The sequence below is a fragment of the Gorilla gorilla genome, chromosome 5 (assembly GCF_029281585.2).
Source record: "Gorilla gorilla gorilla isolate KB3781 chromosome 5, NHGRI_mGorGor1-v2.1_pri, whole genome shotgun sequence".
In the NCBI taxonomy this organism is placed as follows: domain Eukaryota; kingdom Metazoa; phylum Chordata; class Mammalia; order Primates; family Hominidae; genus Gorilla; species Gorilla gorilla.
This window is the reverse complement of record NC_073229.2, coordinates 107,400,555-107,414,734: the sequence shown is the minus strand read 5'-3', so window position 1 is coordinate 107,414,734 and position 14,180 is coordinate 107,400,555. Positions and strand designations below refer to the sequence as shown.

The following is a 14,180-nucleotide window of genomic DNA, read 5'->3' as shown; positions in this document are numbered from 1 at the left end:
ACCTGATTTTCAAAATATTCACTAGACTTTTCAATATGGTTTGGTTTATACTATAACTTCATGTAGTGCTAGTTTTTTTTATTATTATTATTGTTTGTTTGTTTCTTTGTTTGAGACTGAGTCTCACTCTGTCCCCCAGGCTGGAGTGCAGTAGCACGATCTCTGCTCACGGCAACCTCCAGCTCCCAGGTTCCAGCGATTCTCCTGCCTCACCCATGTAGCTGGGATTACTGGCGCCTGGCACCACACCTGGCTAATTTTTGTATTTTTAGTAGAGACAGGGTTTCACCGTGTTGGCCAGGCTGGTCTTGAACTCCTTACCTCCTGTGATCCGCCCACCTCGGCCTTCCAAAGTGCTGGGATTGCAGACGTAAGCCACTGAGCCCAGCCTGTTTTTGTCCTATCTTAACATTGCTGTTACCATTTTAAAATCTTCTAGTCACATCTAATTTCACTTCCAGTGTCAATTTTCATTTCTTCATTGTACTTTCCTGGGGCATTTTTGGAAATTTCCTCTTTTGATTAAATATTTGTGTAAAATATCACTGGGAGTTTATTACTTGGAGAAACACAATTACATACTTTGCTGTCTGTGCATGAGCCGACTAGCAGAAAAGAAGGGACATGATTTGTCACTGATCGTGATGTGCATCTCTTATTTGTGTAGTGATTTGTAAATAGCAGCAAGCACATCTGGTTTGGTATATTTTCCATGTCAGATTTCAAAATGTAAATCGATTGCTTACTTGTTGGTTTTAAGTCCCAATATATGTCTTATACTCTGAAATAAACACTTCTAGATGTATTTTATGTTGATGCTTAGTGGTAGTTTAAATGGCCTTCTATCCTGGAATTAAACTACAAAGATTCTCACTTATATTCAACAAAAATAATGGATACTAAATAGAAGAACTGAAACAACCTTTTATGAATCCTTTGAAAAAAAGTTTTTTAGTAAATTTCTGCTAAATTAACTATTAGATATAGGCTTATCTATAATATACTATTTATGTGTTTGCATAAAGAGAAATTACTACCAAAAGATCAAATCCTTCATTTTTTTTTAATGTTCCCTGAAGTTGAAGAGATGGAGCATTTTTATAAGCTCCTGTACTTCTCTTTTTCCATCTATCCACTGCTTAACTTCAGGCAGTATTTTTATCAAACATGTTCTTTTTCTCCATTATCATGACCCAAGATACATGTTCCATTTATTCTTTTTAATTTAACCATGGGCATGAACACTTATCAATATGGTAAGAGAAGTCAGAATGGAAATTTTAAAAATCAGGTAGCAAGCATAAAATAGTTTCATATTATTCTTCTCCATATTTCATTATTAGCAGAGCATTAGGTGACAATATTTGAGTATTAGCACATCAGAGGAAAGGAGCCAGATTTTGGAAAGGTAGCAGTGAAGCTGAGGGATACAAGTTTGAAAAAAGAAGGGATTAATAGGGCCAAACATAGTGAATCAAGCAAGATAAGCATTTAACAGTTTCCACTGAAAACTCACTTTTACACTGTAAAAGTAGGATACTTTTACATGAAGGAGTTAAAAGGCACTTAACCAAATAACTGAAAATGTCAGTGGAGCACACTGGTGAGTATAGTTAGAAAGCCTTGGCAGAATAAGACTTAACTGAAGCAGCAGAGATGGTGTCATATAACGTTCGTTTCAGAACACATAACATGAAGTAGATTCTTGTCAGCTGACATAAAATCTTCTTTCTAAAATGGTAATGATTTTACCTGATTTGTCACTGTAAATTCAATCATCTGAATCTATTAGTATAATTATATTTCAGGAGTTTAAAGGAAAATCAACCTCTTTTTTGTATGTAGAAAATACTTCCTCATAGAAGAAAACTTTCTTTTTAATCATGGAATGTTGTTTTAGTTCATGGAATAAGACTTAAGTTTAGGATTTTTGTTGAAACGTAAGTGTTGAGTTGAGGTGGTTGATTGTTTTAGAACCTTTTAAAAACTTTTTAAAACTTTATTTAAAAGTTTTTAAAAACAAGTCTTAAAAGAACTTGGAGAGCAGTGTTTAAACCAAGGTTCTTATGAAGCCAACCTAGAAAAAATAACATTCCTGTATATTTTAAGTCAATTGTTTATCTTTATTGTTTTACAAAAGATTTGCTCATAGTCATATTAAAACCTTCTTATTTTATGTCTTCTTAAAAGGGATAATTTGAAATTCTCATTTTAGAAACTAGTATTACAGCTTTATACAGTGTCTTATCTTTTGCCTATGTTCTTTTTTTTTTTTTTTTTTTTTTGAGGCAGAGTCTCATTCTGTCACCCAGGCTGGAGTGCAGTGGCACCATGTTGGCTCACTGCAACCTCCATCTCCTGGGTTCAAGCAATTCCCCTGCCTCAGCCTCCCGAGTAGCTGGGATTACAGGTGCCCACCACCATGCCCGGCTAATTTTTTTATATTTTTAGTAGAGACGAGGTTTCACCATACTGGCCAGGCTGGTCTTGAACTCCTGACCTCAGGTGATCCACCTGCCTCGGCCTCCCAAAGTGCTGGGATTATAGGCGTGAGCCACCACGCCCAGCCCTTTTGCCTATATTCTAAGAAGCTATTAGTTGCTTTTAGAGAATTAGTTTACATGTAAAGATTAATTCCATAAATACACATATAAATATCAATATAAATGTATACACATATAAATATTATCTGCATATATACCTGCTAAGTCTATAAAGAGAGACTAATTCTGTGAATGTGATATGTATGTCCTCAGTTTTAGAGGAAGCTTTATCTTGCATTCAGTTGTTTGAATCTAATCCTTGGACTTAGGGGGTAAGTAGCTGACTGCATTGCCTTTCCAATCACCCGTAAAAGAAAAAAAGCACAGCTTTCCTGAAGTATAGAACCACGGGAATATTTGCAAGCATAATATGTAAGTCTCCCCAACTTTAACCTGGATATCCTTTGTTTCAACTTCTCTTTCATATGGTTTTAAAAAATATTATATACCTCAATTTTAAGGCCTAGAATGTTGTTTTTAGATACAATTAAAGTATGTTACACACAAATTATCTTCTGTAACACTTGAAATTGGTATCTTTAAAAACTTAACACATACCAATATGGAAATTCAAGATAGCACATTATATTTCAGAAAAAAAAATGCTTCTCTGTTAGGATTTCATGAGAGTGTTTAGGCTTTTTTGTGTCTATTGTTTTACAGTAAATTTTTATAGATTTGTTTATTTGGTAGCCCTGTTAAGGATATTTCATAGTCATATCTCTAGGATCCTTTAATATATCAGGTGAGTTGGTTTAATGATGTCCACATTTTAAAACGGGTACAAAAAAATAGAATGAGTAGTATTTAACAGCAAAACAGGGTGACTATAGTCACCTGTGCATTTTGTGCATGAAAACTTGAAATGCAAAATTGTGCAGTTTTAAATAACTAAGAGAGTATAATTGGATTGTTTGTAACACAAAGGATAAATGCTTGAGGGGGTGGATACCTCATCTTCCATGATGTGATTATTATGCATTACATGCCTGTGTCAAAATATCTCATGTACCCCATAAATATATACACCTACTATGTACCCACAATTTTTTTAAAAAATGTAATAAAAAATAATATGTTGCCCTTAGTGTCTTACATTTTTATTATGAAATTGAATATTTTTACTTGAAGTTATAACTTGCTATGTCTTTACATTCCTTGGTATGTGGAGAATTTGGAATGTCCCATACTTAATATTTTGATTTGCCACCAAGATTGCTCTGAATCTGTATTCTCCTTTATTTTCAAGTTTCTTCTTAACTGGGAGTTTGAAAATATAAACTTTAACCTTTTTTCTGGATACCACAGAACCCACAACGTATTACTGTTATCAGTTTACAGAAAAACACAATGACTAATACGTGACTAATGACTGATGTAGTTGATATGAGAAAGACTAATCATATCAATGACTAATATAGGTTCATATGAGAAAGAGGAATGGGAACCTCTTTATTCCACATATGCTTATTATTCAACATTGCCAAATTTCAAAAAACCAATTGCAGCCTCCATGTGACTCAGTTGTAGCCACATTCTCCCCTTTTCCATTAAACTGCCACACAGCTCTTTTCAGTTATGACCTGATAGAGCCACCCCAGGAAAAGAGAAAATGGTTTTCAGACAATTTGCGTCTGTAAATTGTCATTTAACTTACTTTGTTTTTAAATTTTTATCCCTTTTGAATTTTCTGGAGCTTTGTGAAGTTACTTACTACTTAATAATCCTATCTTTGAAAAGAGTTAGTGCTGTATCAGCAAGTAATCCTGAGGTGGGAATAGTCCCAAATTATGGGCCCATTCGTCTTGAGACCTTTTCATTTTATATTACCAGAAAGTAAAAGCCCCTTTCCTGACATTGTAGTGTCGGTTTTCTAGTTATATATTTTTTTTTTACTCCTTCACCTAGCCACAACTTTACTTCATTTGAAATTAACTAAATTTGTTTGGCTTTGATTATAAATTTATCTTGTTTGTTTAAATTTTCTTGTCCCAAAATGACATTCTTATGTTATTTATTAGTGTGGAACAGTTATGAATCCTTTCCTTTTTATTATAAACTGTTGAACAACTTAGAACTTTTCTTACTCTGTTTTAAGAATTGCATGTGTAGAGTCTTTTCAGTAATCTTTTCAACTCCTTTGGACTGTGAAAAGGTATTTTCTAGCAAAATAAGAATGAGAAATTCCACATATTATGCATCCTCTTCTCAGAGATTATTAGTTTATAGAAGCATGTTAGGGTTCAGAGAACTTGAATGCTGAGTGAAGAAGCCCCTCTGTTTTGCTTTGCCAAGTGTTTCCAAAATCAGTTAGTCAGGATTGCTATTTTTGCAAAATCCCAGTTAATGCCCTCCATTAGCGTGCCACTACTGCATGAAGAAGTGTGCAGTTCTGAGAAACCCAGTTTCTCAGCTGTTTCTAATCACTATAGGATATGGTGATCACTTTTGTCAGAGGAAAGTATAATAATTAAATAGGATTTGTCCTATAGAAATATCAAATTTTTTTTTTATTTTTGAGAAGGCATTAGGGAGAAAAGAGATTTTTAAGTGGAGTAGATCATTTAACAAGAAATCTGGGACCTGATTTGTTGTGCAGTTTAGCTAACAACTTCAAAAAGAAAAGGAATGAAGAGTGGCAATTTAGAACATATAGAATGTAAAAGCAGATGTATTTTCTTTATAGAGCATGCCGCCTTTTTTCAGTTTCATTATTCAGTATAAACTCTAATCGAGTATGAAAAAAAGAAGAATGTGACACTTGAATTGATCACTTAGGCTGTTTAAGTGAGGAGAATGTTGGACCTATTGGCTTTTAATAAATGACTATCAAATATCATATATCTGTGTTCTTGTTCTGCTAATATTTTTCAATGGATTGTCAATGGATATCACATATACGGAATATCTATGTTTATATATAAAAAGAAAACAATATATGAGAGATTTATTCAGTATTTCTTTTGACCATATTAGTCTATTAGTTTCAGAAGTGAGAATGGAATTCTAAGGCATTTGCAAACATGAACCGTAATTATCCGTTTCAGAAGTTACTTATGTTTCTTGCACATCTCTGGAAAACAGTTGGACCAAAATACTCCTATCTAGAAAATGCAAAGTTTATACATCTTGTCATGTATGCCTCCTTAAGAGACATAGTTTTATTTAGACATTTTTCATCAGAGAGGCTAAAACTGTTCTCCTCTGGGCTGCACTGAGAGCAAAATTATCAGATTTTTATTTCCTCTTTGACTAATCAGGTTACTGACAGGGTCAGACTTTTTCAAAACCTGAGTATTTTGCTTAGTAATAAGTGGCCTGGGGTTGTTCATTTGATCTCTGTTGAGTATACTTTTTCCAGTTCTTTTTATTGATTTAGAATTGCACAAGGAATTCTTAGAAGGGCAGTGGATAGACTTGAGATTTTAACCCAAAAGGCTCAATTTGTTTGTAATAATCTGCTGGATTATTGGGTTCTTTTTAGTAAGTATTGTTTTAGGCACAGAAATTTCTTCTGTTGTTTTATATTTCTCAGTGATACCAGAATAAAATTATTAGTTTAAAAATAATAAATTATTGAGCTTCCACACATCCTTATGTTAGTAAACTCAGTAAACTACCAAAATTACCCTTCCTAAAAGATAAACTACCTACAATATAGCTTTGTTAATGAGATTATGGAAATTTGCCAATTCTGCAGAGACGAAGTTGCATTCTTGAAAACTTAGGCTGAAATATAAGCATACTTGTTAATTCAAAAAAGGTTCCAGAGTCATTCATAAATGGTTTAATGTGAAAGGAAGTCAAAACAGTTAATAGAACTACATAGACAGCATCATGTTTTGTCCCTAAAAATTGTTAGGAATGAAGCAGAGACTCTGCCAGTAGAATTCTAATTTTAGTAGTATGTCAGATTAAATCAACTAATTATTGCACTATTTTAAGGGTGGGTAGAGATTGGCATGCAGGTAATTGCACCCATACCAGTGCCAATGGAAGCAATTCTAAAACAGTTTGGGCTTAAATATCTTCAATACCACTGGACGTATGATGGCTTAGTTCATGATGTCCTCAGTATGTGAGAGGAAACGAGCTTATTTATAAAACAGGGAACATAATATTTTAATTAGTATTTAATTTTGATTAGTGTTAGACAATAATACTGGCATTTAATTAGTATTAGACAATAATACTGCCATAAGAAACACTATTAATTTGGAATTATAAATAGACATAACTCAGGACATGTTATTGATAAGTGAGTGCTAATTATGGAAGATGGTTAGTATTCAGACTTTGACATTATTCCAGATGATTGTGCCAGAGAAGCTAGATTTGTACTTTACATTGGATTTGTGCTTTCAGCTATTTCTAAATGTACCATTCTGATTATTCTTGAATAATATGCATGAATTTCCATTACTCTGTGGCCTAAGAATGGATATTGGCTTTCAAAGTTTTTATTTTAAGCAGTTATACATGCAAAGTCCTTTTTAAATTTTTCTTTTGATTTTGAGGTCTCACTATAAAATAGTTTGATTTTTTTAAAAACAAAGATCTGAATGATTGTTATCTTTTTCTAAGTAGTATTCTGGAACGCTGTACAATGATAACTGCTAATGTTTATAATGCTTTTGGAATGCCTCTTTGAAGGTTATGTATAGAGCCTACAAGCAATTATTTTAAGTATCATAATGGTGACATTTCAGGAAAAATCCTTTGAAGTGGATATTGACTTTTGAGAATAATCAGAATGAGAATATTGATCCAATTAGTATTCATATTCAATTATAGTTCACAAAATACTTGTTCAAATCTGTTATTGCCAATGAGGAAAAAGGATAGAAAGTTACCTGCAAGATATAACTATCAAGCAATAAAATTGATTTTAAATTCACCTTGTAGTGAAAGTAGTTGAGCAGTTGCAGCATCATTGCATAAATATATAGTCTGAAAGTGTGCACAGAAAGATAAATAACATTCATATTCATTTGAATATAGGCATACCTCAAAGATATTGCAGCTTTGGTTCCAGACAACCACAATAAAACAAATACTACAATAAAGCAAGTCACATGAATTTTTTGGTTTCTCAGTGAATATAAAAGTTATGTTTAAGGCCAGGCCCGGTGACTCATACCTGTAATCCCAGCACTTTGGGAGGCCAAGGCGGGTGAATAGTTTGAGCTGAGGAGTTTGAGACTAGCCTGGGCAATGTAGTGAGCCCTTGTCTCTACAAAACATTAAAAGAAAAATTAGCCAGGCATGGTGGCACACTCCTGTGGTCCCAGCCACTAGGGAGGCTGAAATGGGAAAATTACTTGACCCTGGGATGTTGAGGCTGCTGTGAGTTGTGATCATGCCACTGCACTCCAGTCTGGATGATGGAGTGAGACCCTGTCTCCAAAAAATAAAATAAAACTCACTTGTGTTTACACTATACTGTAGGATACTAAGTATGCAATAGCATTATGTTTAAAAAAATTGTCTACCTTAATTAAGAAATAACTTTATTGCTATTGAATGTTAATGATCATCTGAGCCTTCAGAGAGTCATAATCTTTTTGCTGGTGGAGGGTCTTGCTTTGATGTTGATAGCTGCTGACTGATTACAATGGTGGTTACTGAAGGTTGGGTGAGTGTGGTAATTTCTGAAAATAGGACAATAATGGAGTTTGCAACATCAATTGACTCTTCCTTTCATGAGAGATCTGTCTGTAGCATGCAATGCTATTTGACAGCATTATATCCACAGTAGAACTTCTTTCAATATTGGAGTCAATCCTTTCAAACCAGGTTGTTCCTTTATCAACTGAGTTTATGTGATATTCCAAATCTAAATATTCTAAATTGTTGTCGTTTCAACAGTATTCATAGCATCTCCACCAGAAGTAAATTTCATCTCAAAAAAACACTTTCTTTCCTCATCCAGAAGAAGCAATTCCTCAGCCATTCAGGTTTTATCATGAGATTGCAGCAATTCAGTCCCATCTTCAAGCTCCACTTTTAATTCTAGTTCTACTTGTTATTTCCACCACATCTGCAGTGACTTCCCCTGCTAACGTCTTGAACCCCTCAAAGTCATCCATGAGGGTTGGACTTAGCTTCTTCCAAACTCCCATTAATGTTGATGTTTTGACCTCCTTCCATGAATCACAAATGTTCTTAGGGACATCTAGAATGGTAAACCCTTTCCAGAGGTTTTCAATTTACTTTGCCCAAATTCATAAGAGGAATTATTGTCTAGGGTAGCAATAACTTTAGGAAGTGCATTTTCTATATAATAAGACTTGAAAGTTTAAATTGCCTCTCTATGTATGGGCTGCAGAATAGATGTTGTGTTCGCAGGCATGAAAACATTTTTCTGGTACAGCTCCATCAGAGCTCTTCAGCTGACTAGGTGCATTGTCAATAAGCAGCAATATTCTGAAAGGAATCTTATTTTTCTGAGCAGTAGGTCTCATTAGCAGACTTAAGATATTCAGTAAACCATGCTGTAAACAGATATGTTGTTACCCAGGCTTCGTTGTTTCATTTATAGAGCACAGACAGAGTCTATTTAGCATAATTCTTAAGGGACCTATGTTTTTCAAAATGGTAAATGAGCATTGGCTTCAGATTAATGTCATCAGCTGCATTAGACCTTAACAAGGGTGTCAGCCTATTCTTTGAAGCTTTGAAGCCAGACGTTGACTTCTCCTTTCTAGCTATGAAAGCTGTAGATGCCATCATCTTTCTACAGAAGGCTATTTTGTCTCCATTTTAAATCTGGTCTTTAATGTAACCACCTTCATTTATGAACTTACGTAGATCTTCTAGATAACTTGCTGCAGCTTCTACATCAGTACTTTCTGCTTCACCTTGCAGGTTATGTTATGTTATGTTATGTTATGTTATGTTATGTTATGTTATGTTATGTTATGTTATGTTATGTTAATGTTATGTTATGTTATGTTGACAGCTGTTTTCCTTAAACTTCACGGATCAGACTCTGCTAACATCAAACTTTTCTTCTGCATTTTCTTTACCTTTCTCAGCCTTTGTAGAATTGAAGAGAGTTAGGGCCTTGCTATGGATTAGGCTTTGGCTTAAGGAAATGTTGTGACTGGCTTAATCTATCCAGATCACTCAAACGTTCTCCCTATCAAAAGACTCCCAAAAAAAGACTTTTTTTGCTTTCTTATCATTTATGTGGTCACTAGTGTGGCACTTTTAGTTTACTTCAAGAACTTTTCCTTTGCATTCACAACTTGGCTAACTGCTTCGTACAACAGGTCTAACTTTTGTCCTGTCTCAGCTTTCAACATTCCTTTCTCACTAAACTTAACCATTTCAAGCTTTTGATTTAAAGAGATGTGTGACTTTTCCTTTGACTTGAACACTTAAAGGCTATTGTGGGGTTGTTAATTGGCCTAATTTCAATAGTGTTGTGTCTCAGGGAATAGGGAGGTTTGAGGAGAAGGGGAGAGTCATGGGTGTGGCCAGTAAGTGGAGCAGTCAGAACATACACAACATTTATTGCTTAAGTTTGCCATCTTATATGCAATTATAATGGTAACATAAAAGATCACTGATCACAGATCATCGTAACACATATAATAATAATGCAAAAGTTTGAAATATTGGGAGCATTACCAAAATGTGACAGAGACACAAAGTGAGCACATTCTGTTGGAAAAAATGGTCCCAATAGATTTGCTCAACAAGGGTTGTCACAAATCTTCAATTTGTAAAAAAAAATGGCAGTATCTTCAAAGTGCAGTAAAGCAAATCACAATAAAGTGAGATGTGCTGGTAATAAATTCTGATAAACTTACCTGAAAATATTCTGTATTCTTATAGTATGAAATAAGATAGAAGGTATCTTACTACATTACAAAAAAGGTCTACTCTACCATACATGGCTATTGGACTTAGTCCCTCTGGCTTTTCTCTTAGATGGCAACACTCACTACCATATATTTTTCTGGAACCTTGGGTGTTTTTTAACCTTCCTGGTCATTAGTTATTGCTAAATCATCTCTGAGGACATTTCTAGATCTAAAATTTTATGACTGTAATATTCTTCAGTAAAATAATATACAATTCTCTTTTCTGCTGAATATGTGACCCTTAGTGTTTCGTAGAAGTTGCTGGCTTTTAGAAATAAACAGTTTGATTCAGACTAAATGGAGAAAAAGTCACAGATTTAGTGATTCAAACTACAGAAGTAAATGACATGATTGAGGTTGGAGATGAGGTATTTACTGGAACATGCATTTGAGGAGACCTTTAATTCTCTATTGTAAGTTTGCACATGGAGTTTATAAAAGCATTTTCTAAATTTCTGCATCCCTTATATGAAGGCATTTTAGGCATAAGGAATGGTACAAACTAGAAATAGAAGAATACAGTGGTATGTTGAAGCACAGATAAGTCCTTTAGAGCCAAAGCTTCTCTGAGGATTTGAGCTTGTACCCATGCTGCCTTCAGCTCAGAGGCCATGATGCTCCCTCTTTCACATACTCATCTCCCCATGCTCCACCGTTGCCATCCATCAGATGGCCTGTGCACATAATTAGAAAGTCTTGCTTCACATTATTGTTATACTTGGTTGCCTATTAAAATGTAAAAATAACATGTCATTTGTCTCTTTTCATGTATGCCTCCGCATACTTCATGCTTTTTCTTTTTTCTTTTTTTTTTTTTTTTTTTTTGAGATGGATTCTCGCTCTGTTGCCCAGGCTGGAGTGCAGTGGTGCAATCACGGCTCACTGCAACCCCCACCACCTGGGTTCAAGTGATTCTCCTGCCTCAGCCTCCCAAGTAGCTGGGATTACAAGTGCCTGCCACCATGCCTAGCTAATTTTTATATTTTTAGTAGAGACAGGGTTTCACCATGTTGGCCAGGCTGGTCTCGAACTCCTGACTTCAGGTGATCCATCTGCCTCGGCCTCCCAAAGTGCTGGGATTACAGGCGTGAGCCACCGCGCCCGGCCTATGCTTTTTCATACTTCACGTTTTGTGCTTCATCTTCCCTAAACCAGACTCCCAACACTCTTCTTCTCAGATCTTTCCACTGTTTAACTGGAAACCCGCACTTTAACAACAGGCTACCTTACCTCCTCGCTTCCTCACTGGATGTTCCCTTTACCTCCTTGCTTTACTGAGAAATGGCTCTCTGAACATAGGAACAGGTAAAGATTTCATGACAAAGATGGCAAAAGCAATCACAACAAAAGCAAAAATGTACAAATGGGATCTAATTAAACGAAAAGCTTTTCCACAGCAAAAAAAAAAAAAAAAAAAAAAAAATTATCAACAGAGTAAACAAAGAACCTACAGAATGGGAGAAAATATTTGCAAACTATGGATTTGACAAAGGTCTAATATCCAGAATTTTAAGGAACTTAAATCTACAAGAAAAAACAACCCCATTAAAAAGTAGGCAAAGAACATGAAGAGACACTTTTCAAAAGAACATGCATACGGCCAATAAGCATATGAAAAAAAGCTCAATATCACTGATCATTAGAGAAATGCAAATCTAAACCATAATAAGATACCATGTCATACCAGTCAGAATGGCTATTATTAAAAAGTCAAAAAATAACAGATCCTGGCAAGGGTGCAGAGCAAAGGAAATGCTTATACATAGCTGGTGGGAGTGTAAATTAGTTCAGCCATTGTGGAAGCAGTATGGAGATTCCTCAAAGAAATAAAAACAGAAGTACCATTTGACCCAGCAATCCCATTAGTGGATATATACCCAAAAGAATATAAATTATTTTACCACAAAGATGCATGCACACATTTTTTTGTTTATTGGAGCACTACTCACAATAGCAAAGACATGGAATCGACCTAAATTCCCATCAGTGATACACTGGATAAAGAAAATGTGGTACTGATACACCATGGAATATTATGCAGCCATAAAAAAAGAGTGAGATCACATCCTTTGCAGGAACATGGATGGAGCTGGAGGCCATTATCCCTAGCAAACTAATGCAAGAACAGAAAACCAAGTACTGTGTGTTCTCACTTATAAGTGGGAGTTAAAATGATGAGAACACTTGAACACAAAGAGGGGCACAACAGACACTGGAGCCTAGTGTCCATGTGTTCTCATCCCCACCCCAGAGGGTGGAGGATCAGAAGAGGAAGAGGAGCAGAACAAGTAACTATTGTGTACCAGGCTTAGCATCTAGGTGATAAAATAATCTGTACAACAAACCCCCATGACATGAATTTACCTATAGAACTACCTTGTACATGTACCCCTGAACCTAAAATAAAAGTTTAAAAACAACAACAAAATAATAAAATTAAAATCACAAGGGAAAAAGTTTCATGAATTTTGGAGACAAGGAGGATTTTTTTAAATGCTTTTTATTAAAATATACTAAATAGCAACTTTAGTTATAAACAGAACTTCAAAATTTGTTGAATTTTAAGGAACTCAGACTCTCTTAGGTTTGCTATTTTTTTTGAAAAGCAGACAACACCTAAACATAGTGATTCTATTTTGCTTGTGATTCTTTTTTTTTTTTTTTTGGTCCTTGCTATAAATGTTGTGTGATTTTTTGATTCTATAGATGCTTTTACAGAAATAAATACTAAATAAAAATGGTTGGAAATACTGTTTTAATTATTTCTCTCTCATTCTAAAAGAAAAAAGATTCATAGTATAAAAGTTCTTCAAGTCCTTGATATCATTTTGGAAACAGAGTTGTTTCTTTGAAAGATCAGCAGCAGAGATATAAATTTAGAAGTAATTTGTGTAAAACATGATTGTCAATTCCTTAAGAAGACAAGAAACTTGAGGGGATGAGAATATGGGGGAAAAGAATGGATGATTATGGCTGAATCTTTATCATTTCTACTGTCACAGAGAATAATTAAGAAGTAACAGTAAAATATAATAAAAGGAGTGGTAAGAGAAATGAAAGGACTGTCTAAATGTTACCAAATAATATGGAAGTAAAGTAGTAGGAGCAAAAGCCATATTGCTATGAAAGAAGTTAACACATCCGTCTTCTTCATTGTTACCTACAAAGAAGAATTGAATTTGAATGGTTCTTGGCCAGAGATAATTTGTGTCAACTTCAGATTACTTATTCTAGCATTCAAGACCATTCATCATCTGAAATTCAGCAACCAATACTGATCTTCTAAAGTCCTTGAAGCTAATGTTTGTCATCTCCCCAGTACAAACTTTGAGACCTCTATTCTATCGTTGATTCTTTACTCCACTCTTTTCCTTATTTGAATTCTACCAAGGGCCCATCTTAAGTCTCACCTAATTCATGTTGTTTTCCCTCAGTCCTTTAGTGATCAGTGTGCCACTGCTTTTGCTTTTAATCTGAACCTCCTTTAAGTTATTTGCTTACATCCTTTTGTCTTCCCAGTGAGACTATTTTCCCAGTGAGCATTTCCAGGGCAAGATCCATGTTTCTTATTTGCTGCTTAATTCATTGAGCACTCTCAAGCTTCAATACATTATCAAAAATGGGTAATTTGGAATAAGTTATCCCTAAGGTACTCCTCAGAGCTAAAGTGCACTAGATCTTGAATGTTCCATATGTAATAAATCCTATAAAAACATTTTACTATATCTCAGGAAAAATTAAAACATGCTTGGTTAACCTGGTTACA

General features: G+C 34.7%; 1 protein-coding gene across 1 annotated transcript in view; it reads left to right on the top strand.

The window, feature by feature from the left end:
* The window catches only part of ME1 (malic enzyme 1), a 214,144-nt gene that overhangs the window by 150,603 nt on the left and 49,361 nt on the right, over positions 1 to 14,180 (top strand). The gene's annotated exons all lie outside the window — the stretch shown is intronic.